The sequence below is a fragment of the Meriones unguiculatus genome, chromosome 18, assembly GCF_030254825.1.
Source record: "Meriones unguiculatus strain TT.TT164.6M chromosome 18, Bangor_MerUng_6.1, whole genome shotgun sequence".
Classification (NCBI taxonomy): domain Eukaryota; kingdom Metazoa; phylum Chordata; class Mammalia; order Rodentia; family Muridae; genus Meriones; species Meriones unguiculatus.
In genome coordinates, this window is record NC_083365.1 from 65,855,676 (window position 1) to 65,878,722 (window position 23,047).

Below are 23,047 nucleotides of genomic sequence, written 5' to 3' on the forward strand. Positions count from 1 at the left end.
CAGACTGAAAAAAGAACTTTGCCAATCCTATATCTGACAGAAGGCTAATATCCAGAACATATAAAGAACTCAAGAAATTAGACACCAACAAACCAAACAATCCAATTACACAATGGGGTACAGAGCTAACCAGAGAATTCACAACAGAGGCTTATCAAATGGTGGAGAAACACTTAAATGCTCAACATCCTTAGCTATCAGGGAAATGAAAATCAAAACGACTCTGAGATTCCATCTTACACCTATCTGAATGGCTAAGAACAAAAACTCAAGTGACAACACATGCTAGAGAGGATGTGGAGAAAGGGGAACCCTCCCCCACTGCTGGTGGGAGTGTAACCTTGTACAATCACTCTGGAAATCAATCTGGCACTTTCTCAGGTAACTGGGAATAGCAAGACCTCAAGGTCCAGCTACACCAGTCCAGGACATATGCCCAAAAGATGCTCCACCATTCCCTCAAGTTCCAGCTACGCCACTCCAGGACATACACCCGAAAGATGCTCCACCATTCCCTCAAGTTCCAGCTACGCCACTCCAGGATATATGCCCAAAAGATGTTCCACCATTCAACAAGGACATTTGCTCAACTTTATTCATAGCAGCTTTATTCATAATAGCCAAAATCTAGAAACAATCTAGATGTCTCTCAGCAAAAGAATGGATACAGAAATTGTGGTACATTTATACAATGGAGTACTACTCAGCTATTAAAAACAAGGAAATCATGAAATTTGTAGGCAAATGAATGGCACTAGAAAAGATCATCCTGAGTGAAGTAACCCAGAATTAAAAAGACACACATGGTATATACTCACTTATAAGTGGATATTAGTCATATAATATAGGATAACCATACTAAAATCTGTACACCTAAAGAAGCTAAACAAGGAGAACCCTAGGGAGGTTGCTTAAATCTCATTCAGAATGGCAAACAGGATAGACCAGCCAGCCAAGACTACAAATCATCATCCTTTTCCCATTCCAAGCCTTCTCTATCTACAGTCTGGCTGGAAGAGAGGGAACAGGAAAGGAGCCTACCATTTAGGTGCAAAGGCTCCACCCAACAGGGGATCGAAACAGATGTTGAGACTCACAGCCAAACATTGGGCAGACTGGCAGAGTCTTATGGAAGAGGGGGGTGGTGGTAGAAGGGCCCAGAGGGGACAGGAGCCCCACAAGGAGACCAACAAAGTCAAAAAAGCTGGGCCCAGGAGGACCTGCAGAGACTGATGCACCAACCAAGGACCATGCATAGAGAGGACCTAGACCCCCTGCTCAGATGTAGCTGATAGGTGGCTCACTCTTCGTGTGGGTACCTGAGTAAGGGGAGCAGGGGCTGCCTCTGTCATGAACTTGGTTCCCTGCTCTTTGATCACTTCCCCCTGGCAATGTGACCTTGCCAAGCCACAGAGGAAGAGGATCCAGGCAGACCTGATGAGACTTGATAAGCTAGGGTTAGATGCCAGGAAAGGAGGACTCCCCATTTCAGTTGACTAGGTGAAGAGGATAGGGGAGAAGAGAGAGGGAGGGAGGAACTGAGAGGAGATGAGGGAGGGGGCTACATTGGGATATAAAATGAATAAATTGTAAAAAATAAAAATAAAGAGTTCACTTATGCCAGAGTCAAAAGTTCTCAGGATGTCTCTCTAGTACCATACTATCTTTAAAGATGGAAAAACCACCAGAGACCCCATTTCACAGGCTGTCCATTAATGGACAGAGTCCTGGGGACCTGGACATTAGTGCTGAGTCTAAAGTAGACTTGGCAACCTCTCCACAGGAGAGCCTATGCATCTCAGAGTGACTCTCTGGTCACCTCCTAGAGTCTTAAAATGCACCCTCCTACTGAAGGCTCTGAGCTCTTGTTAAAGCATGCAGCCTTAAATCTCAGCCTAAGGCTGGCTCTCATGTGTGCTCCATAAATGTTTATTGATCTGTGATGGTAAAGAGATGGTAGAATGGATGGTTAGAGGAGATGGACAGACAGAATAGGCAGATGGGCAGGTAGGATGATAAATGAATAGAAGGGGGGGAGGGGAGGGACACCGAGGCCAGGGGAAGAAGAGTAGGCAGGTAGATGGAGAGATGAATGAATGCATGAGTAGGTAGGTGGATAGATGGACATATGGGTGGATGCATAAAAGAATGAATACATGAAAAGAATGGTAGATGAGAGAATGTGTGGGAAAAGAAAGGACAGGGTGAAGTTGGGCAGAAGCAGGAAGAAAAGCCACACAACTATAAGAAAAGCATGGAGACGTAGGTACCACCTTCCCAGGGTAAGCCTAGGGTGTGGCCCGTGCCAGCCTTTAGTCCTCCTCCTTCCCGTGGGCCTCTGTGCCCTGTGCAGGGCAGGCCCATCCCACAGCCTATCCAGCACCCAGCAGAATTGCACAAGAGGGCATCCAGGGTCAGAGGACCTTCCCAGGACAGACTGGGCTGGGGAAAGCATGCCTAACAAACAGGAATGAAGGGGAAGCATTCCAGAGGCAAGTTTTGTTTTGGTTTTTGCAAGAAGGCAGACACAGAACTTCAGGAAGGAGGAGGAGATGAAAAACGATGGTGAAGTTTGGTGAGGAATAGGCAGACCACAGGGATCCAGCTACAATGATTAGGGGAGGTGGGCAGATGGATGGTGCCCTGTGGCTGGTTTCCTATCAGGGGCTCAAGGAGACTAGTAACCAAGCAACTCACTTAATGATTAAAAAATAATAATAATAATAACAGTTTCATGTAGCCCAGGCTGGTCTCAAATTCTCTATGTAGCCGTGGAAAACCTTGGACTCCTGATCCCTCTGTATCTACCATCCTGATGCTGAGATCTACCATCTCAGTGTGGTGAAAGGAAAAATGGACTACCTCAGGATGTCCTCTGACCTCCATGGGCGGGCTGTGGGGCTCACTTGCCTTCACGTATATGCTCACAGTGGCAAACAAGAGTCTGTTTCAAAGTAGAAGGCAAAGACCCTCACCTGACATTGTCGTCTGGGCCATACACAGATGCACACACGCAGACACACATAGACACACACAAACATACACACAATTAGGCAGAGTAGTGCTTGCTCAGTCACCACCCTCTTCCGGCTTCCCTTTTTCTCTGGGAGAGGAGGGGAGGCCAGCTGGGCTTCAGCCTTGGGTCAGCCTGTACATCCCTGGACAAGTCATCACCACTACACTTCCCTTCCAGCCAACCAGAGGCCTGGAGATGCAGGTCCCCAGAGCCCACTGACCCTAACTCTGACGCCCTGAGTTTCCGGCTTCTAGCCTGGCATTTGGACAGTGGGCTCCCCAGGGCCCACCCACAGCCCTCTCTTCAGGCCACAGAGGAGCAAAGGCAGCTCTCCCAGCCTGTGGATGATTTACGGCTTCTTCAGCCACCGCTCTCAAGGCCACAGGCTGAGCAGATATTTTCCATCTCTATGGCTGAGTTCATAGATTCCAGGGAGCCCCACTTCCTCTCTCCTGAGCTTATAGGCAGGCTAAGGGCTCAGGCACATCTGTGCCTAGGCCCCAGCTCTCTGTCATAGGGAAGGGTGAGACAAAGCCCAGGGTCTTACAGCCAGGCCTGAGAGGCCCAGTCAGGGGGAGCAAGCCAGGCCTCCCAGCCAGCACCATTCACACCAGGCCCTTCCCACTTCCGCTTTCCCCTTTCTCCCCATGACAACATCTTGAACGAGTGCCTTTGCTGGCAAGCCCAAGCACTCTGGGGTTTTGTACTTCTGACGAGGCTCCCACGCTCAGCTGTGCACACAGCCCTTGGACAAGCTGCTGAGGTTGCCTGCGGTACTGGGTAAAACACAAAGCTCCAGCCCACACATGTTCCCTGAGGCCTCCACTCCAGGGACGGAGGTGAGGTGTCCCTGGCCCTCCCAGCTGTAAGTTCCTCACACCCTTCACAGACAGACCCAGGGTGAGGACCACAGGGCTGTGGAATACTTTCCACTGTTTAAAACTGGAACGGTCCTCCTCGTGAGAAAAAATGCAAATTAAATGTCCCACTGCTGGCCAAGATGGAATAACAGGGACCAGATTTAGGCTCCCACCCGAAACCACCAAAAAACCAGACAAAACATTTAAAGCATGCCAGGCAGTGAAGGGAGGTGAGCCCTACGAGGCCCAGCTTACTGTCTGGAGAGAGTCTCCGGTTGCAGCGCAGGCCAAGCACATCGGTAGATTGCTGGGTGGAGGATATACTGTTAAGCGTCTAGAGTCCGTGGGAGCTAGAGTTTGCATGACAGCTATAGAGAAGGAAGATTCAAACCAGCCACAGGGGCAACACACAGGGGATGGGGGGTCTTGAGACCCAGTAGAATATACTCAGCTGAGGTCTGTTCTTCCCAGGTTACAGAGAAAGGAGCGGGCAAAGGCTGCCAGAGGACAGTGCTTGATGTACATGCAGAGGAGCGGTGCCCAGACCCACCACCCAGGCCTCAGAAGACACAGGGCACCTGGCATCACTCAGTAGGCCGCCACCACCCTATCCTATCTAAGAAAACTTCAGAGATTGAACGCTCGAGCTGGGCGTGCAGCTGGGTGCTGAGGGCTTGCCCAGCATGCAGGAAGCCCCGGGTTCTCTCCTGAGCATGACGTACGTCAGGCACAGTGGTGCACACTTGTCATTCCAGCACTTGGAAAGTCAAGGCAGGAGGATCACCAGTGAAAGGTGCTACTGCTCAGTTAGAGAGTAAGTTCAAGATCAGCCTGGGCTACATGAGACCACCAAAAAATAGATTAATGCCCTCCTCCCAACAAATCAACCACATCTCTGAGAGAGCATAAGAAGATTTTCAGGGGAAAAATTTTTTTTAACCAATTAACAGTTTAAAAGTACAGTTCAAGAATGTACCAAAGAGTCCCAAGCATGTGCTCCCCTCGATAAGAAGGCAGGGAAATATAATCTACACTGGATAAAGAACTAAGTAAACCATCCCTGAGCCAGAAAAGACACAGATGGTAAAATGAGCTGACAGGGGCATGAAGTAGTTCAGGCTGCAAACCACATGTTTGAGAAGGAACTCAGGAGACATGAAAAGACCCGTCAAACTTTCAGAGCCACACTGGGTGTGACGGTGGTGGATTTGAACTCTTCAGGATGGCGAGGGCCTCCAGGAGTTGATGAAACAGTGGTGACAACTATCTACTATGAAAGGGAGAAAAAAAAAAACGAATTAGCAATGAAGAGAGCCTACTAGCTCTGGGGCAACCCCCAACACGCTGTAACGAGCCCCCAGCAAAGCGGGAGGTAAAAGAAAGAAATAACTAGGGTAAATAACTGGCATTTTTGCCCTAAAAACTGATTAAAAAAAACTAGAAAGGCAGAAAATCTTCAAAGCAGCCAGGGTCTGGGGAGATGACTTAGCAGGTAAAGGCACTTGTCCCCCGTGTTCTGAGTTTGGTCAGTTTGTCTTCTGAGCCCCACGTGCATGCTCCAACAAGTACGTTCTCACACACTTACACACAAAATAAACAAATGCAATGTTGTAAAAAGTGATGGGAGCAAGGACCATGGAAAGAGACAAAGGCTTACCATGCTGGGCCTGGATCCCATCTCCAGCGCACGCCAGGCACAGTACATATGCCCAAGACCCCAGCTCTCAAAAAGTGGGGGCAAGAGGACCTCCAGTCAAAGGCATCCTCAGATTCATGTTGAGCTTCAGGCCAGCCTGGGCTATATAAGGCCCTGTGTGCTGCTTAGTTTTATGTCACGTTGGCACGAAATCATTTTAGAAGAACTTTAATTGAGAAACTGCCTGAACCGGATTGGCCTTTGGGCAAGTCTCTAAGACGTTTTCTTGATTAGTGATTGATGTGGGAGCGCTTAGCCCCATTGCAGGTGGAGACAGCTCTGGGCTGGGGGTCCTGGGTTCAAAGCCAGTAAACAGCACCCCTCCACGGCCTCTGCATCAGTTCCTGCCTCTGGGTTCCTGGAGTTTTGAGTTCTTGCCCTGACTTCCCTGGATGATGAACAAGCTGTGGGAGGAAATAAACCCTTTTCCCCTCCAAGTTGCTTTTGGTCATGGTGTTTTAACACAGCAACACCTGGCGGGGGGGGGCAAAGAGGGAGAGGGGGGAGAGAGGAGAGGAGAGGCGAAGAGGAGAAGAGAGAAAAGGGGAGAGAAAGTAAATCAGGGAAATGAAACTCCCCCTGACAAACACTGACCCTCTCCTGGAGAGAAGAAAAGCACAGCCCACGGCATTCTGGTGCCTGTGATCCACTTGCCGGTACTGTAAGGGCAGCTCCGTTCACTGCCAAGATAACTTTTTGAAGATTTTCTCTGTGGGAGTTGAGGTGTGAACCAGTTGCCCTAGTGTGTGTGGAGCTGGGGACTGGACCTAGGGCTTTCTGCACGATGAGCAAGCATTCTACCTACTGAGCTACAACCCCGGCCCTCCATTATGCTTTCTAATCTGTCTTCAGTGCCTGCTCTGAGCTAACCCCACCCCCAAGGGCATGTCCCACCAAAGTACCCAGTCCTATCTGGACAATCCCTTTCAGGAGAATCACTGGGCAAGAGAGACACACATAGACTTGCCCATGTGGTAGCATAGCCTGTGTGTGGTGAGGGGCGGGGGGAGAGAGCAAAGGAAATGCTATAGCCTTCCTTCAGAGCCAGTGACCACAGCAGGGACAAGTGGGTGGGCTTTCTCTTGAAGCAAGCAGTAAAGGAACTAGACTAAACCTAACCGCAGAGACACATTCTGGACTGCTGGAATCTTCTCGACCCAGATCAAGCTGTGACCTGTACCTACCTGCTGCATCCCTCCACTTGCTCTTCCTCCACCCCCACCTCTTCCCCAGAAGAACAGGGCTGAACTGAACCCCAGAGCAGCAGGGAGTCATGACGTTGACATTTTCTGTTTGGGAACGTGAGCAATGCCAGCAACACCACAAAGACTCAGTGGCACGTGTAAACCCATGGGCTCACAACCAGGCACCAGCAGGCACCCCACACAAGGCCCAAGGCCAACCAGGTCTCCAAGGTCACTTTCGTTTTGGAAGTGCTTAGCATTCAAGGGCGTGGCACTTTCCATCAGGTAACCCAGGTCAAGGTAAGATGAGAATCAAAACTCAAATAAAACCCTTTCTAATCACCAACAGAGAATTTTAAACTCCAGGATCTGAATGTGACAGCTTAAAGAGTGAAAGAAATGGGCTGGCAAGAAGGCACAACAGATAAAGGTACTTGGCACCAAGCCTGAGGATCTGAGTTAGACTCCCAGAAACCACATCGGGACAAGAGAGAATCACTCCTGAAAGCTGTCCTTTGACCTTCACAGGTGATTTATGGCATACATATTCCTACACACAGACACACAACAAAAATGAATAAATAAAATGTTAAGGAGAGGGAGAGAGGGAGGGAGAGGGAGAGACTGAGGGACAGCGGCTGGCCTGAGGTCCAGTAGTAGCTCAAACACAAAGCCAGTCTCCAGCTCTGCTTACTTCCGCCCATCCCCAACTGATTCCAAACAGCTGCATCCCATCCAACACAGATTACATGTGGGGCCCAAATGAACTGCAGGCATGTGCTTAGATGATGTAAAAACTTAACATTAAAAATCAATCAGTAACCAGAGTTGCTCTCCCAGAGCAAGAAAGCCAACCTGGATTCTGCCTGGTGGGCTTGGATTTCTTGAGACACCAAAGGAAACGTATAACCATTTTCCTCCTCAAAAAAATGTTCTGAGGGGCTAGAGAAGGATGAAAGGCTCAGAGGGAGAGAGAGGAAAAAAAAAGCAGGTATATGTGCTTGTAACCCCAACATTTTGGGGAACAGTCAGACATATCCTGAGATCAGCATAGCTGGGTGAGCTGTCCTCTGATCGCAACATCACTTCATGGCACACAGGTACACACACACACACACACACACACACACCATGCATATAAACATACATACATAGTAATAATAAATTTTTAAATAAAAAAAAAAGGCACAGGAAAAGGCCAGGCCTTGTATTGACCCAAGACTTGCTTTTTCTACCTAAGAGATCCCAGGGACATATCTGTTATGTTCGAAGGACCTTGACCACCTGCAGACAGGGAAACAGCCCCACCCAGCTTCCCTAGGACAACAGTTTGGGTACTCCAGCTCCCCAAGTAGACGTAGAGAAGCCTGGGGTTTCAGCCGCTGGGCGCTAAACCAGGCTGGCAAGGTGAGCCTGTGTTGCTGAAGTTTCATCAGCTCCAGGCACCCAACAGATGTTCCGGTAAGTGTCGGCTGATTGACTGATGGATTACACAAGGAAGTCCTTTTGATGGCACGAGCCAAACCATTTCAAAGGCAGGGGACAGAAAGGACACTTAGGGCTTCCAGGTAAGGATGAAGTGTGTAAGAAACACTGCTGCCTGCTACCACACTCCACATCACAGAGCCCTACACCTGCCTCACCAGCAGCCTCTTGGATGTCAGGCAGCAGGAACACCCATGGCAGGCTTTGCTGATGCCCATCACCCACCCAGGGTCCTCCATTAGCTGCACTTCAACATTTAGGCTGGATAGCCTCTTGCCATAGTCTCTACCCAGCCAGCTGTGCCAAAATGCTTCCTGACCTTGTCAGATATCCCTGGCCTGCCCTTGCTCCCAGCAGATGTTGGCTGCTCCGGGGGAAGCCCTAGGAACTACTAATAAGATAGGACCCCAGGCTTATGCATGTCCTGGAAACAACACACAGGTGAGAATTTAAGAGAAACATCTCACAGACCCAGCTCCAGCCTTCCCACTGTTGCTTTGAGTGGGCCATTCAGACTTTGCCTCAGACCTTTAATTCACACCATAGATAGAGGTAGGGTAGAGGAGGGATGGAGCGGTGGATGGATGGAGATAGATGCATAGAGAGCTCTCTCTGCCCTTTTTGTTGTTGCTTTAAGGTAGGATCTCATGTAGCCCAGGCTGGCCTTAAATTCCTGCATCCTTTGCAAATTCACCCTTGGGAGTGAACGACTCCGCAAACACAGTCAGGTGAGAAACCTGCTCTGAAGGCCACCCTCCGACCAAGGTTGAGGACCGGTCCGTGCATCGCACATTCCGCTTATCAGATGGCTTCTTCTTGGGCTGGGAGGTAACTCAGGCAGTAAAGCGCTCACTTTATAAGCTTGAAGACCCGAATTCTATCTCCAGATCCCACATAAATATCCGGGTGTGGAGCCAGCAAGATGGCTCCTGAGGTAAAGACCCTTGCTGCCAGGCCTGTCAAAGTGAGTTTGATTCCCAAGACACTGCCAACCCCCATCCTCCCACCCCCAACCCCGCCACCAATGGTGGAACGAGAGAACTGACTCCCACAATCTGTCTTCTAACCTCCATGTCCACACGGTGGCATTCATGGCACCTCCACACGGACACATACAGAATAAACAGATAAATGTAATTAAAATAAAATCTAAAGCCAGGTATGTTGACACAAGCTTATAATCCCAGTGCTGGGGAAATGAGACAGGTGGGTCCTTGAGATTTGGTGGCCAGCCAGTCTCGCATACTTGAAAAGCTTTAGGCTAGTGAGAACCCTGTCTCAAAAAAAAAAAAAAAAAAAAAAAAAAAGGTTGCACAGTGTCTGGGAGCAGCAGCTGAGACTAAGCTCACAAGAACCTGGGCATACGGGAACTACACACATACGCACACACCAAGACAAAATGTTTTTATTCATTCTGGAATTTATTATTCACGTGTACTTGTAATATGAACAGACTGCCTGATGGTATGTATCAGAGCAGAGCCTCAGGCATTTAAAAGCCTGTGATGGTTTAACTGTCAGTTTGACACAACATATAATCACTTGGAGAGAAAGTCTTTACTGAGGGATTATGTAGATCAGGTTAGCCTGTGGGCATGTCTGTCGAGGTTTTTTATTGTTACTTGATGTAATAGGATAAAGCCCACTGTGGGTAGTACCATTTCCTAGTTAGGGACTCCTCAACTGTGTAAGAATGAGTGAGCAAGCAAGCAACATCTATGCACTAATTTCTCTCAGCTCTTGACTGTAGGTGGGATGTTACAAACTGTTTGGAATTATACTCTAAAATAGTAGACCTTTTCTCTCCTAAATTGCCTTTTGTCAGGATATTTTATTGCAGCAACAGAATTGAAGTTATGGGAAAGCCCCCATCAGGACTTCAGTGACTGACAAGGCCACCGCTCCAAAGATCCTAATCTTCGGGTGGACTGTGCTGAGCACCAGACTGGTCTTCCGGTCTTGTCTCTGTCCCATGAAGGAGATCCTACCCTAGAGAACACTTCTCTATTTTGGCCATAAGCAACTCAGTTTTCACTTAATCTGCTTGACCATGACACCCAGTCCAGCAACACTGGACAAAGCAGGTGAAAGTCTTCCAATGTGCTGATAATGCAGATCTGGACTGACCTGAAGCTAAGGGCCTTCATAATTTCTAAATAAATAAATGAAAAGGTGGCAATAACCAGGAATACTACCCCGAGCTGGTAGAATACTTACTAAGCATGCCCAAAGTCCTGGGTTCCTTCTTTAGCATGCTGCAGATCAGGCAAGGCAGCACACACCGGTAATATCAGTACTTGGAAGGTAGTGTTGGGGCATCAGAGAAGTTCAAGGTCATCTTAGCTATGTATTTAGTTTGAGAACAGCCTGAGATACATGAGACCCTGTCTTAAAAAATAAAAAAGGTTGATCTTGCATCATCCACCTTGATAAAGGCGCCCACTGTGGCAAAGTATTCATGTAGCAGAGTCTCCCTGGGGCACACTTAATAGGTTTCCCACCTGAACCTCATCATAAAGAGCCCCACGTGGAGACAGTCTATGACGCCCAGCCTCAGGTCTGCTGCTACTCACTCATTTTGAAGTGTGTGTATGCGTGTGCGTGTATACGTGTGTTGTATGTACAAGTTCATGTAAGTGTACATGCACATGTACATGGATGGCCAGAGGTCAATGGCAGATATCTTCCTCAATTTTGTTATTATTATTTGTTGGGGGAGGGGAGCCAAGAACGCAGAAGTCAGACGACAACTTTCAGGAATCAGTCCCTTCTACCTTGAGGGTCCCCTGGATCAAACTCGGGTCATCAGGAGCGGCAGCAGCCACTGTTACACTCTGAGCCATCTCCTCCATCTTATTTTTTGAAATGAGGAGCTCATCGATTTGGCTAGACTGGCTGGCCAATAAGTTCCAAGTTCAACTCCAATCCAATTGTCTCTGCGTCTCCCGGGGCTGAGATTACAGACCCACATTGCCGAGCCCGGCTTTTATGTGGGTTCTGGGGTTCCAAGTCCTCGTGTTTGCAGGCACTTCACCACCTGAGCCGTGGTCCCAGTCCACTGCTATCTCTTGCATATCCCAAGACCAGAAAACAATCCAGGTCACAGAGAGCTGGTGCTTTCGGTCTTACTGACGTAAGCGGAATTCTGCATAAATGTACCCATCACACATCTCGCCTCACGTTTGCCAGCGCAAAGGGCCCTGGAACAGACTATATTGCAAGTGTGACCTACTATATTATGTCTATTACACACTTCATCTTCCCTAGACAAACCCTTCCCGTTCACTTCCTCCCCTCCCACCCTGCTTCACTCCTGATCTGCATACCTAATAGGCCTTGGCTGATCCGCTGAAGCCCTCTCCCTGGGCATAAACGAGGCACCGCATGCATACCTTGCCCCTGAACCAAACCAGAGCCGCCCTATCACCTTGATCTCTCCCGAAGACAGGGAGGGACAGCCCTAAATATTCTGTCCCTGTGTGGACACACACTATGCATCATGGAGGCGCAGCCCAGGGCTGTCTGAGGAGATGGCTGAGTGACGGGCCTTCAACTCGGCATTGGACATCGGTGACCTCAATTTTTTTTTTGAACAGTCAAAATGCTGCCTTCATCTTTAAAGATCCGAGACATATTTATGTGTCAGCCCTTCTTAAACTGCCTTCAGCTTTCAGGGGAGCCTGAAAAGGCCATCACTGACCAAGTGGCCATCGGTGTACCCATGACCCATTCCCCTTTAACTATAACCCAGTGCAGTGGTTCTCAACCTGTGGGTCGTGGCCCCCTTGGGGTCAATCGACCCTTTCACTGGGGGTCAAATAGCAGATACTCTGCGTATCAGATATACACATTACAATAAAACAGTAGCAAAAATTAGTTATGAAGTATCAACAAAAAATAAATTTATTTTATTTTTGGGGGGTTGGGGTTGAGAGGCTGAGGAACTGTATTAAAGAGTCACAACCTTAGGAAGGTTGAGAACCACTGTCCTAGAGCTATACTGAATTCTGAGATTGCCTGGCAAGAGAGTTCAAAGAGGGCAATGCAGAGGCACACCCCTTGCCACAGACCCCAGAGTTTCCCACTACTGCCCTGCCTCCCTTTGACCCCTGGTGAGTGCTGCCCAGGGAGCAGGAAATGTTGGCTGCTGGGGAGAAGAGGCTGCAGCCCCCAACACCTTTCCCCTTCATGATCGAAAGTCCCCCGAGAGACAAGCCTATGGAAAGGTCAGTGAAGGGCTTTCTAGGTTAGGTGAACTGAAGTAGGAAAGCCCATCCGTTCTAAATGTGGGTAAGACTGTCTTATGGGGGTGGGGGGGCCCTAGAATGCAGAAAGAGAGACCTCAGGCTAAGTACCAGCATTCATTGCTCTCTGCTTCCTAACTGTGGACGCCACATACTGAGCCACCTCACACTCCAGGTCAGCATCCTGTCTCTGCCTCGATGGACTGCATCTCCTGGAACTGTGGACCTAAATAAGCCCTCCTGCCCTCTCTCCCTCCTTCCCTCTCTCCCTCTCTCCTGCCTTCCTACCCTTCCTCCCTCCCTCTCTTCCTTCAGGTACTTCTGAGAGGTATTTGGTGGAAGCGATGAAGAAAGTAATACACAGACAGAGCTTGCTGGAGGTCACCAAGCAGTAGTGTAGCTTGGTCTCTTTTCCTGAGAGCAACACAAGAGGTTTAGCCTGATTTCTCTACAAAACCCACGTCTTCCACTCTTTCTCTGCCTCCACTTGTCTCAGAGGAAAACTCCCTGCGTAAGAAAAGAAATTCTCTGGATTAATTGCCTGGGTGGTCCTCAGGCCCGAGTTTCCACACCATCGCCACTTCATAATCAAGTACTTAATGACCAGTTCAGATTGAAGTGGGAGTCCCGCAGAGGCTCCAGGGCCCACACCACAGCCCTGTTCCCTCTGCCCAGCACCGGCATGGTCACACTTCTTGTCCCCACACTTCAATTTACACCAGTGTGTTTCTGTGTCTTCCGCAGACCGTACTGGGCCTAACCCCAACTCCCAAGGCCAATGCACAGTTTCAAAGGAAAGCAACAAATTAAGCCTCTTCCCAGTCCTCCATCTCTGCCTACACTGCAAACAGAAGCATACTAACCTCCCCATCTTGGGCTTAAAAATATGGACTTTTTTTTTAAAACTCCCAACATAATGAATAAGCCTAAATACTAGAAGTTGAAGTTTTTAAGTAAATCATTCCACCTACAAAGCTTCGATTTGCATACCATTAATTCATGATGCCATCTAAAACAAACTCATCACAGTCTGTGTATTGGAAGCTGATTTATGTAAGAACTGAAAAAAAAAAAATCCTGAGCTCAAATTTATGCTGACATGATGTACACACTCAATGGAGAAAGATTTTTCTTTCCTTCTTTCTACCATTTTTTTGGTGTGTGCGTATGTGTGTGCGTGCGCGTATGTGTGTGTGTGTAAATCATGCAAGCAACTGCAATCTAGCAAGAAGGGAAAGGATCTGAGGAAAGGCCTGGCATGTAGGAAGATGAATAATGCAGTTGCCTCCTGTGTGTGGCGGGCTCGAAGCGGGCTCAGCCTTGCACACACACACACACACACACACACCAGTTATTAATGTCAAGTAAGCCAAAGATACGCTGGGAAATCATTACCATTCATCGCCACTAACCGCCATTAAATTTCAATCAATTCAACTTAGCACAAGTGTACTTGAGCGGCCCTTACAGTTTCTTATAAATGAGGCTCCAAAGTCGGCCTGACTTATTTCATTGTCCAAGGCACAAAGACAGGGCGCTAAGCAGGGCCTGAAAGGGGTCTGTGCGGGGCCCCGCACGATGCTCTTTTAAACATGTGTCCTAAGTGTTCAAAGATCTTTTTCTGCAAGCTGAGAGGTCAGGACGAACAGGCACTGCCCCGAGAAGCACCCTTTCCTCCCCAGCTTTGGGGCCTTTGGAGTCTGCGGAAGTCTTTAGGAAAGTTTCCAACAGCACCAAAGTTTGGCGACCCGGTCTCTTTCTCATCAACTGCTCCGGTTCTCTAAACATGAGCGTCTGCGGGAAGCGTGGGGAAGGAGCCCCAGGGGCAGGTGGGCTGGGGCCGCGGCGCGGGCCCCGGCTTCAGGTGGGCACTGCGCCCCAGGCGGGCGCCGCGACTTGGCCCGCTGGCCTTCCTCCTAGCCGGCCACGAGCAGGGTCCCGGGCGGCTCCCGCCACCCGCCGCAACAATGTGGCCATTGTTCGCGCGCCGCGGAGCGGGCGGGCGCGCAGGTGGGAGGCCGCGGGCGCTCGGGCACGGAATGTTCCCCGGACCGGGCGCGCTCGGCGCCGCCCGGACACGCGGCCTGCGCGGCCCCACCGGGACGGCGGAGGCTCGGAGAGGCGGGGCGGGGCGGGGCGGGATGGGGCGGAGGGAGACGGGCGGGGGTGGGGCGGAGGAGGGAGAGACAAAGAGGAGCAGGAGGGAGAGGAAAGCAGGAATGAAGATGGTAAGGAGGGGGGTGCTGAGAGGAGAAGGCAGAAGAAGAAAGTGGAGGCAGAGAGAAGAAAAGGAAAGATGGGGGAAAGAAAGGAGAGAGGGAAGTTAAGGGGAGAAGGAAGGTGAGATAAAGGGAAAAGGGAAGGAGAAAAACGAAGAAGAGACTGAAGGGAGGGAGGGAAGAAATAGGGGAGGCACGCAGCAGCCCAGAGGAATGAGAGCCCGGTAAGATCAGGAAAGAGCAAGAGTTCACTCTCAAACAGGCAAAAGGGCTCCAAGCCCCGCCAAGTCAGCAGCCGTAATCACACTCGGGGCTTTGCCTAATTACAGGGTGAGAGCCAGGTCTAGAGGTAGAGAGATACTTAACTGTGTCCCAGGAGAGGCTGAGGGCAGGGACGGGCTGTGAGGCTCTCTCTCCTCCACCCGTGCCAACCCCTCAGTGCCTGGATCCCGGAGGAAAAGTCTGGGGGCTGCAGCAAGACTGGCCACCGGCCTCTGACAGCGGTGTTTCATGTTCCCTTGGGTGGGAATCCAGTCTGTAAAAGGGCCGCCCTCGGCCTTCCTGAGTTCCCTCTGCACCCAAAGAGGTGAATCCCATCCCAGCCCCTGCTGATGATGAATAAAAAAGTTCTCTTTATTTCATTAGCTGATTTTTTGGTTCGTGAAATTTTTCACAGATTTGCAGAGAAGAAAGCAGTCAATAAACGTGGACAAAAGTGGCCGCATCAAAAAGGGCAGAGAATAGAGAAAAGGCAAGATAAAAGTGCTATCTGATCCCAGATCCGAAAGCAGAGGACGAAGCAGGGGCTGCTGGAAGCATCTCAATGGGCCACCACCCTTCTCAGCTCCCATCAGTACCAACTCCTCATCCAAGACAATAGCAAAAGCACTAAAAGTGGTTTTCTTATGCTAATGCTGAAACCCAGCACTCAGTTAAAACGCACTTCCCAGAAACCTGCCTTTTTAGAAACACACATGTGAAACACACACCAAAAATCCCACATTAATTCATTCTATTTAATCCCAAGTTAAAAAAAAAAAAAAACAGTTTAATGGGTACTGTCTGGTCACATCTTAAGAGGATTATTTCCCAGCACATGTGTGTTATTTAAGAAGCCAGAGGGAAAAGCTAAACAGAAACATTATGACCTCTTCTGCTGGAAGGATCCAGGGCGGTAAGCCACATGAAGAGTGGACTCTCCCCTGTGTTTTCCCAAGATTTTGTCACCCTCAAAAAGCTAAAAACAATAAGCAAATATTTTATTTTCTAAGTCCTTTACACTTTTCACGAGCCCTCGGATTTGGGGAAAAGTGATTAGCATGAGTGTGGTGGTGTGTCTATGTGAAAGCCACAGACATCTAGAAAGGTGGCCTTCACTCTAGGGTCGGACGCCAGCCAGTGCTGCTGACCTGGTCCCATATTTGCTACTAGCAAACAGTTTCAGAGTACTTACCCCCCCCCCCCCATATTCTTGAAAAGTGAGAGCAAGTTGTGCACTAGATATCTGGGCAGTCTGGCTGTCGATCCGATCACCAACCCTGCCTCTCGGGATGTTCTAGGAGCTGAGAATACAGTCTTTCTCTAGTTGGCATTCTTCGCGGGTCCAAGCCTCTGGTGCTTAGTGAAAAGAAGAAAGGAGGGCGCTGCTTCCCTGGGGTTCCCTTTCAAAGGGTCTCGGCCCAGCAGCTGCAGCTGGCCTCAGTGAGGTCCACCTGGCCCTGTGGCCCCTGAAGGACCAGTTAACAGGCACTGTACAGGTAGTTCTCCTGCCCCCCACCCCCAGCCAAACGTGCAGGCAGGTCCCCCCCCCCTTCCTTGTGGTTTGCACCAGAAAAGGCCAGCTGCACCCACAAGGTTTTAGGACTCTGTTTTTGAGCTTTAACAAGCCAGCTGGGTGTGAGGGGTCACAGCAGCTTTCACAGTGCATACAACAACCTCACGGTCTCATTTAAAGGGAATCGCTAGTGTCTGGGCACTCAAGTTTTCCGGGAGGGGGATGCTGATGGGAGGAGGGTACTTAGTGTAGGCGAATATCCAATTTTGCCTGCCTGCTTGCAGACCGTCCCGGCTTCACTAATCCAGCCCCAGGGGCTGCACTGTGTACAGGGCTCTTGTGGGAGACAAAAAGGAGTGAAGTATTTGTGTATTTACAGTCTGCCGTGCAAACAGGCCGACTACAGGACACAGCCCCTGAGACCTGCGCAACATGAGAAAATGAGCCTGTGACGGGGGAACCCATGGCTCCCTCGTAAGATTAAGCAACTCAAAAGCTCTCTCAGTGCTCAACATTCTCCGGGGCCTGGAAGGCCAAAGAAACATTTCGAGAAAAGTGGAGCATCCTGGCTAACTCCACACACGCTTCAAGGTGGTCCCCCTTCCAAGACCCGAATTTTTGAGTCTGAATTCTGTGCATGCTCCCACCACGTCAGTTCTCTCTAATCACAGAAACAGTTTTATCAGTCACAGTCCCACCTAGCTCATGGCTGAGTCCCAGCCTGTTTTTTTTTTTTGGGGGGGGGTTCGCTCCCTGTCAACCTCACCCCAGACAGAGGATCCAGGCAAGAGTGGATCTCCTACGGGACACCCTCCTACGCAGGACCTTCTTCTGTGTTACTCTAAGACCCCTGGAATCAGGAAACACTTCATGACATTTGGGCGCATCCCAACTCTTCCTAAATACAATCAATGTTAGAAGTCATCAGATGAGCTTTCCATACAGCATCTGGGTAGAAACTGCATCCGGAAGAGGCCTTTCAAACTCTTGGAAGCCTCTAGAGAGAAGCAGCAAGTTTGAGAAAGCGAAAGCGAGATGAAGAGACTCAAGAAGTAAAGGCTTTGGGGGGAGGGGAGTCTGAACGGTTTAGATTAGACATTCTGGGAATAGCACCGCAGGACAGAACAGAAGCTGGGAGAAGGCAAGAGTCTCAAAACTCAAAGCAAAAAAGCATCCAGAATGTTTCCCCCAGGATGGGGATACCAGTCCAGGTAGGAGCACAATGTATTCCCTCCCCCGTTCCAAACCGACTGAGCTCCTGAAGGGACCGCTCCCAGGCCAGGCAGGACGAGTCCCCAGACGCGACCCGTGGAAGCCTACTCAGCAAGGGAAACCGCAGGCAAGGTGAGGAAATGGGCGGCGGGGAGGGGGCTCCAAGGAGAGGTGGCTAGAGCAAACAGATAGCATCAAGGAGACTTGTGACAAGCCCGCCTATTCCGCCCGCTATCCCCCCGTGCTGTATATTTTGGATTTCACAGTTTATTTACTTTACTTTTTTGGCACCGAGCCCCCGGAGCATGCCAATACAATATTTGTTTAAACACTATTTTATGCCGCTTGCGAGGGAAACGTTTACTTTCAAATTCCCCAACATCCCCCAGAGCCTCGTCTGCAAACAGCATATGAGCGTTTTACAACTGTTCCCTTTATCTAAAGCTGTGGGGATTAAACCTTCACACGCCCAGCGAAGGCGGAGGGGCAGGGGCCCAGGACACCGTGCGGCCACCGAACTCCAAGATGAAGGATGCTACAACTGGGGGAACAGGAGGGGTGCAGAACCCACCCTTTCCCAGCCCCTGAGGGACAGACTGCCAGGAGAGTCTTTCCTACCCCTGCTCCAACTAGGATCAGCTCTGGGAACCACAGGACAGTTACACAAAAGAGACCGCCCGGGGGAGGGGGGGACGCCCCACAACCTAAGCGCGCCTCCCTGGCCAGGTCACCCGAGGTGAGGCGCAGGGGCTCCATCCTCAGCGTCCCCAAGCTCTAAAAGTCAGGTTTCCTAGGAAATGAGAGCAATTACTGCCCGGCTGAAAAGAAGCCCAGTTGGGTGGACTTCCAGCTCCCGGCGCGGCGGGAGCCCTCTAACTCACTCAAGCACACGGTCCCTTCCCTTCCCCCTTTCCCGGGGGGGAAAAGCCGCTCCCCTCTCTCTAAACCCTTAATAGGATTGGCGCCCAACTCCGTCCGCGCCGCTCCTCCATCCATCACACACAGATCAAGTTGCAGTAGTGGATTTTTCAAATTCCTCAGCAAATATACTTGTTGAGGGATTGCTTGGGAGTGGGGGCAGGTGGGGGCTAGGATGAAAGTGAGGAGCAAGGGGAACTGATCCCTCAGCGAAGGATTACGCGTGGATCCATTCGGGAAGTCAAGGGGATCTGGGGACCTGGGCTAGGAGAAGGAGGTAAGGAAGCCAGAACGGAGGCCCAGAGACCGGCGGCGGGGGGAGAGGGGCACCAGGGTTCAGTGATGGGGGCAGGAGGGAGGAAGAAAGGAAAGGCGAGGCTCCGGGACGCCGACTCGCAGCGCCGAGGGGAGCTGAAGTTCCCGAGCGGCCGGCGGCTGCAGCCCTCCGCGCAGTCCCGCAGGAGCGCCCCCGGCTCCCCGTCGAAGGGGGCGCCGCAGCCCCCACGTCGCCCCCAAACGCCTCCAGGCCCCGCGCGGCGCCACCGGTCCACGAACGGCCTGCCCGAGTTACCCCAAAAACTAGAGGCACTTCCCCTCGAGTGCAGGACAGCGCTATAAAACCGACCCCCCCCCCCCAGCCACGAGTTAGGAGCCCCGAGACCCTCCTCCAGCCCAGCCGCCGCTGAAACAGAACTACAGTCAGGGTCGCCCTCTCTGGCACCCCTAAAATCACTGTCACGATCTCCATTCCCTGGCGGAGAGACACCCCGAAGACCGCACAGCATCCCAGCCGAGGCTGGCCAGACTAGGAAATGCTTCGCCACCACGAGAAAGAAAAAAAAAAAAGAAGAAGAAGAAGGGGGGGGTGCAACTTTACCGAGGAGACAAAAGTTTGCCTCTAGCACGCAGGTGGCCTCCCGGGCTCCGGGCAGTGGCTGGAGGGCCCCATCCCCACTTGGCTGGCGGGGGTCTGCCGAGTGCGGGGGTCGGGCCGCCGCCGGGGCGGGGCCGGCCGGGCGGAGGAGGGGACCGCGGCGGGCGGGCGGGCGGGGGCCCCGGGCAGTCCCTCGGGACAGCGGGCCCGCAGCTCCGGGCGCCCGCGATGCTACGCGCGGCCCGCGTTCCTGCCCCTGGCTCCTCCTCGCCTTCCTCCGCGTCCTCTGGAGCCGCCGCCGCCGCCTCCCGCTCCTCCTCGAAGTCTCATTGATGAGAGGAGTTTGAAAAAAAGTCCGCGGAGCCGTGCTGCCTCGGCTGGCGGACGCCGGCACTCCTGCAAGCCATCAGCGCCTCGCGGGTGGCGCAGCGCCCCCGCGCGCCGAGCCTGGGCACACCCGGGCCGCCGCGTCCCCGGCCTGCCCGCCGCCGCCGAGCGCACCCCGCTCCTGGGGAGAGGGGGCCGGGCCCCACCCTGGAGGGGAGAGCCGGGGGCGAGCACACACTCCGCCCCGCCTCCGTGCCAGGCAGGAAAGCACCCCTCCAGGAAAGGTCCGGCAGGGACCGCAGAGCCCCGGGACTGGGGGCCCGGGGGCGGGGGCGACGAGCCAGCCGCCTCCGGAGGAGAGGGGCTGGGAACCTCGCAGATTCTCCCACTCCAGCGCGGAGGGAAGAAATCACCGCTGCTGGAAAGTTCCAGCTCGGGGACCTGAGCACACCCCAGTCTCCGACACTTTTCCTAAGGCGCCGGGGTGGGGGTTGCTAACTCAAGTCAGATGAGCTCCCGAGCTCTGCCACTGCTGGTTTCAATATCTGAACTCCCCTTCCCCCCCACCCCCTCGGCCCTCCGCCGGTTGTTTCCCAAACTCCTAGCTCCTCCGTGCGCCGTGGCAGAAGGAAGACACGTGTTGACGGGAAGCAAGGCTGGCTTCACGCGGACCCTCCTGGCCAGGGCAGCGAGGGCAGGTGCCCAGGGTCGCGGGCTGGCCGCGGCTCGCTCGAGTCGCCCTCTGAGAGCGCGCCTGCGAGAAGTGACAGCAGCCTTGGGCCTGCTGTTGTGTGTTTTGTAGTGTGTGTGTGTGGGGGGGGGTGTTTTATTTTTTCAGAGACTGCACCGAAGCTGCTGCAGCCAGATGGAAGTAATCAGAACTCAACAACAGAGGGAGAAGGGAGAAATAGGCTCCCTGAAGTTGCGGGCCAAAGTGTAGATGAGGCTGTGCAGGAAAGCTTCAGTAGTCCCGAGCCTTCCACACAGTCCAGAGCTGTCCACTCCGAGACGCAAGCACGCAGCTCGGGGCTGTGCCCTACCAACCCACGTGACTCAGCTTCCCCTGGGGGGCTCTGGAATGCTCCTGGAAAGCTGCCTCCGGGGCTTTATATTTCTTCCTGATGTTGGTGGAAACCGGTGTTCTGGTTCCTTTGTGTTATTTAACCTTTGTCAAGGCGTCTCCTTCCCTTTTTAAAGGTGGGAAGACTGACGCCTAGGAAGCTTCAAAACTTGCCCAGTGGTCCAAGCCCTGAGTCACGAATCCAAGGTTACACAGTTAAATAGATGTGTCCTGCTGAGGTTGGAAGCAGCGTCTCCTTCCTACACCTTCTGTTTGGAATGCAAGGGAACCAAGCCTCCAGACCCAATTCCACCCTGCCTAGGAGAGTGTCCTTCACAGCCCATTTTACTCACGGAATTCCTCTGGGTGGATGGCACGGTTTACACCTCGGGCCCTCCCCTAACTATGTATTTGTTTCTGTAAATCAGTAATAATTACTTGACGGGATAGAATCCCAGGCCATCCAACCTCTCCGGACACTCTCCCTCCGTGGCCCACCTCCAAGCCCCTGAGTTTTACATTTTTTATATTTTAAATTTGATCTTGTGGGGCAGGGTGTGAAGTCGCAGCCGTCTGGCAGGCATCAGAGGACAAGACAGAAGGGAGCTGTCTCTCTCCTTCCATCAGGTGGGTCCTGAGATTCGAACCCAGGCTTGGCAGCAGCACCTTTATTGGCCTGGTCCTGTCCTTGGCCTTGATGCTTACTTTTTAACAAAAGGGGAAATATTATGTCCCCGTTCTTCATTTCCTGTTACCTTCTTTCCTTCTTTTCCCCTCACATGAAAGAAGCAATAATTTCTTCTTGAGCTGGGGGCAGGGTGCAGAAAATACTACAGTTATACCAGGTATAATGCTAATTTTATTTTCCTCAAAGTAGGTTTTCCAGGATGGGAAGTGGGAGGAGGGGAGAGAATGGGCTGACCACGTGTTCAGATGTAAACTCTTCTGGGTGGGGGTGCTAATACCTGGTGTTGTGTGACCAAACTTTTCTGGGGAGATGAAGCAACGTGTGTCCACTCCCCCCAGGTAGAAACACACGACTGTCCAAAGTACAGACACCTCCAAAGTCCAACTTGGTGAACCAAAATGAGTTTTATTGGAGTTACTTACAGGAGTATGGTGAGGGTTTACACAGAGGAGCAGAGATGACTCAAGGACAGCTTCATCAACAGCAAAGGCCACCCTAGCATGGGTGACAGGTCACAAAGCTGGAAACCTGGAGCACGCTGCCCAGCCTGGCCACCCCAGTGTGGGTGACAGGCCACAAAGCTGGAGACCTGGAGCATGCTGCCCAGCCTGCAGGCAGCTCAATAGGTTGGAGAGTGTCCTTTCCAGGTGCTTCATTTGTTCTAAACATCTTTCAGGCAGCTCAACTGGTTTCTTCTTCTTCTTCTTCTTCTTCTTCTTCTTCTTCTTCTTCTTCTTCTCTCCTCCTCCTCCTCCTCCACCTCCTCTTCCTCCTCCTTTTCCTTCTTCTTTTTTTTATTCCCCCTCTTCTTCTCCTCCTCCTTCTTCTCCTTCTTGGAAGCTGGTCTAGTCTCAAAGACTTCTTCACCCTTTGGCTTGCCTGACAATCAATCTCCTTGGCAGCTCAGTTTCCTCATTTGAGGAAGCCTCTCAATTTTTATTATTTACTCTGCTAGGGAGGGCCCTAGCAAATCTGGTAAGTTCCAGGGAGTTCTGGTAAGCTATTTTGAGTCATTTACCTTCCCGTTTAAAAGAGCTTCCCTGAAAGATGCACTTTCAATCTCAGAGGAAACCTAAATCAGGCAACACATGCTTTCAGTCCTAGGACTCCAGAGGCAGGCAGCTCTCTGAGCGTGAGAGGCCAGACTGGTCTACATTGCCAGTTCCAGGTCAGCCTTTTCAAAAAAGAAAGAAACTTACAGAAGCCAATGTATACAATGTAGCATAAAGGGCTGTGGAGATAGATGGCTCAGAGGGTAGAAGCGCTTGCTGCAGATCTCTGCTGACCTGATTGGATCCCTGAAACTCACATAAGTGACAGGACAGACTCCAGCAGATTGTCCTCTGACCTCTACATACCATCTGTGACATGTGAGCCCCACCCCACCCCCAAATCCACGTAAAGAACAAAACAAAAAGATGTCTGAAAGAGACCTTTTCCGTTAATCATCAGAGTATCAGACTGCCGCTCCTCCCACTGACTTGTTTGTA

The 23,047-nt window shown here is 51.4% G+C and overlaps 1 protein-coding gene across 1 annotated transcript in view; it reads right to left on the reverse strand.

Moving 5' to 3' along the window:
- The window catches only part of Gli2 (GLI family zinc finger 2), a 210,598-nt gene extending 190,654 nt beyond the window's left edge, over positions 1 to 19,944 (reverse strand). Inside the window, exon 1 of the mRNA XM_021633255.2 lies at positions 19,486 to 19,944. The gene's annotated coding sequence lies outside the window, so the exon portion shown is untranslated. The remainder of the gene's footprint in view (positions 1 to 19,485) is intronic.
- Between the last annotated feature and the right edge of the window lie 3,103 nt (positions 19,945 to 23,047).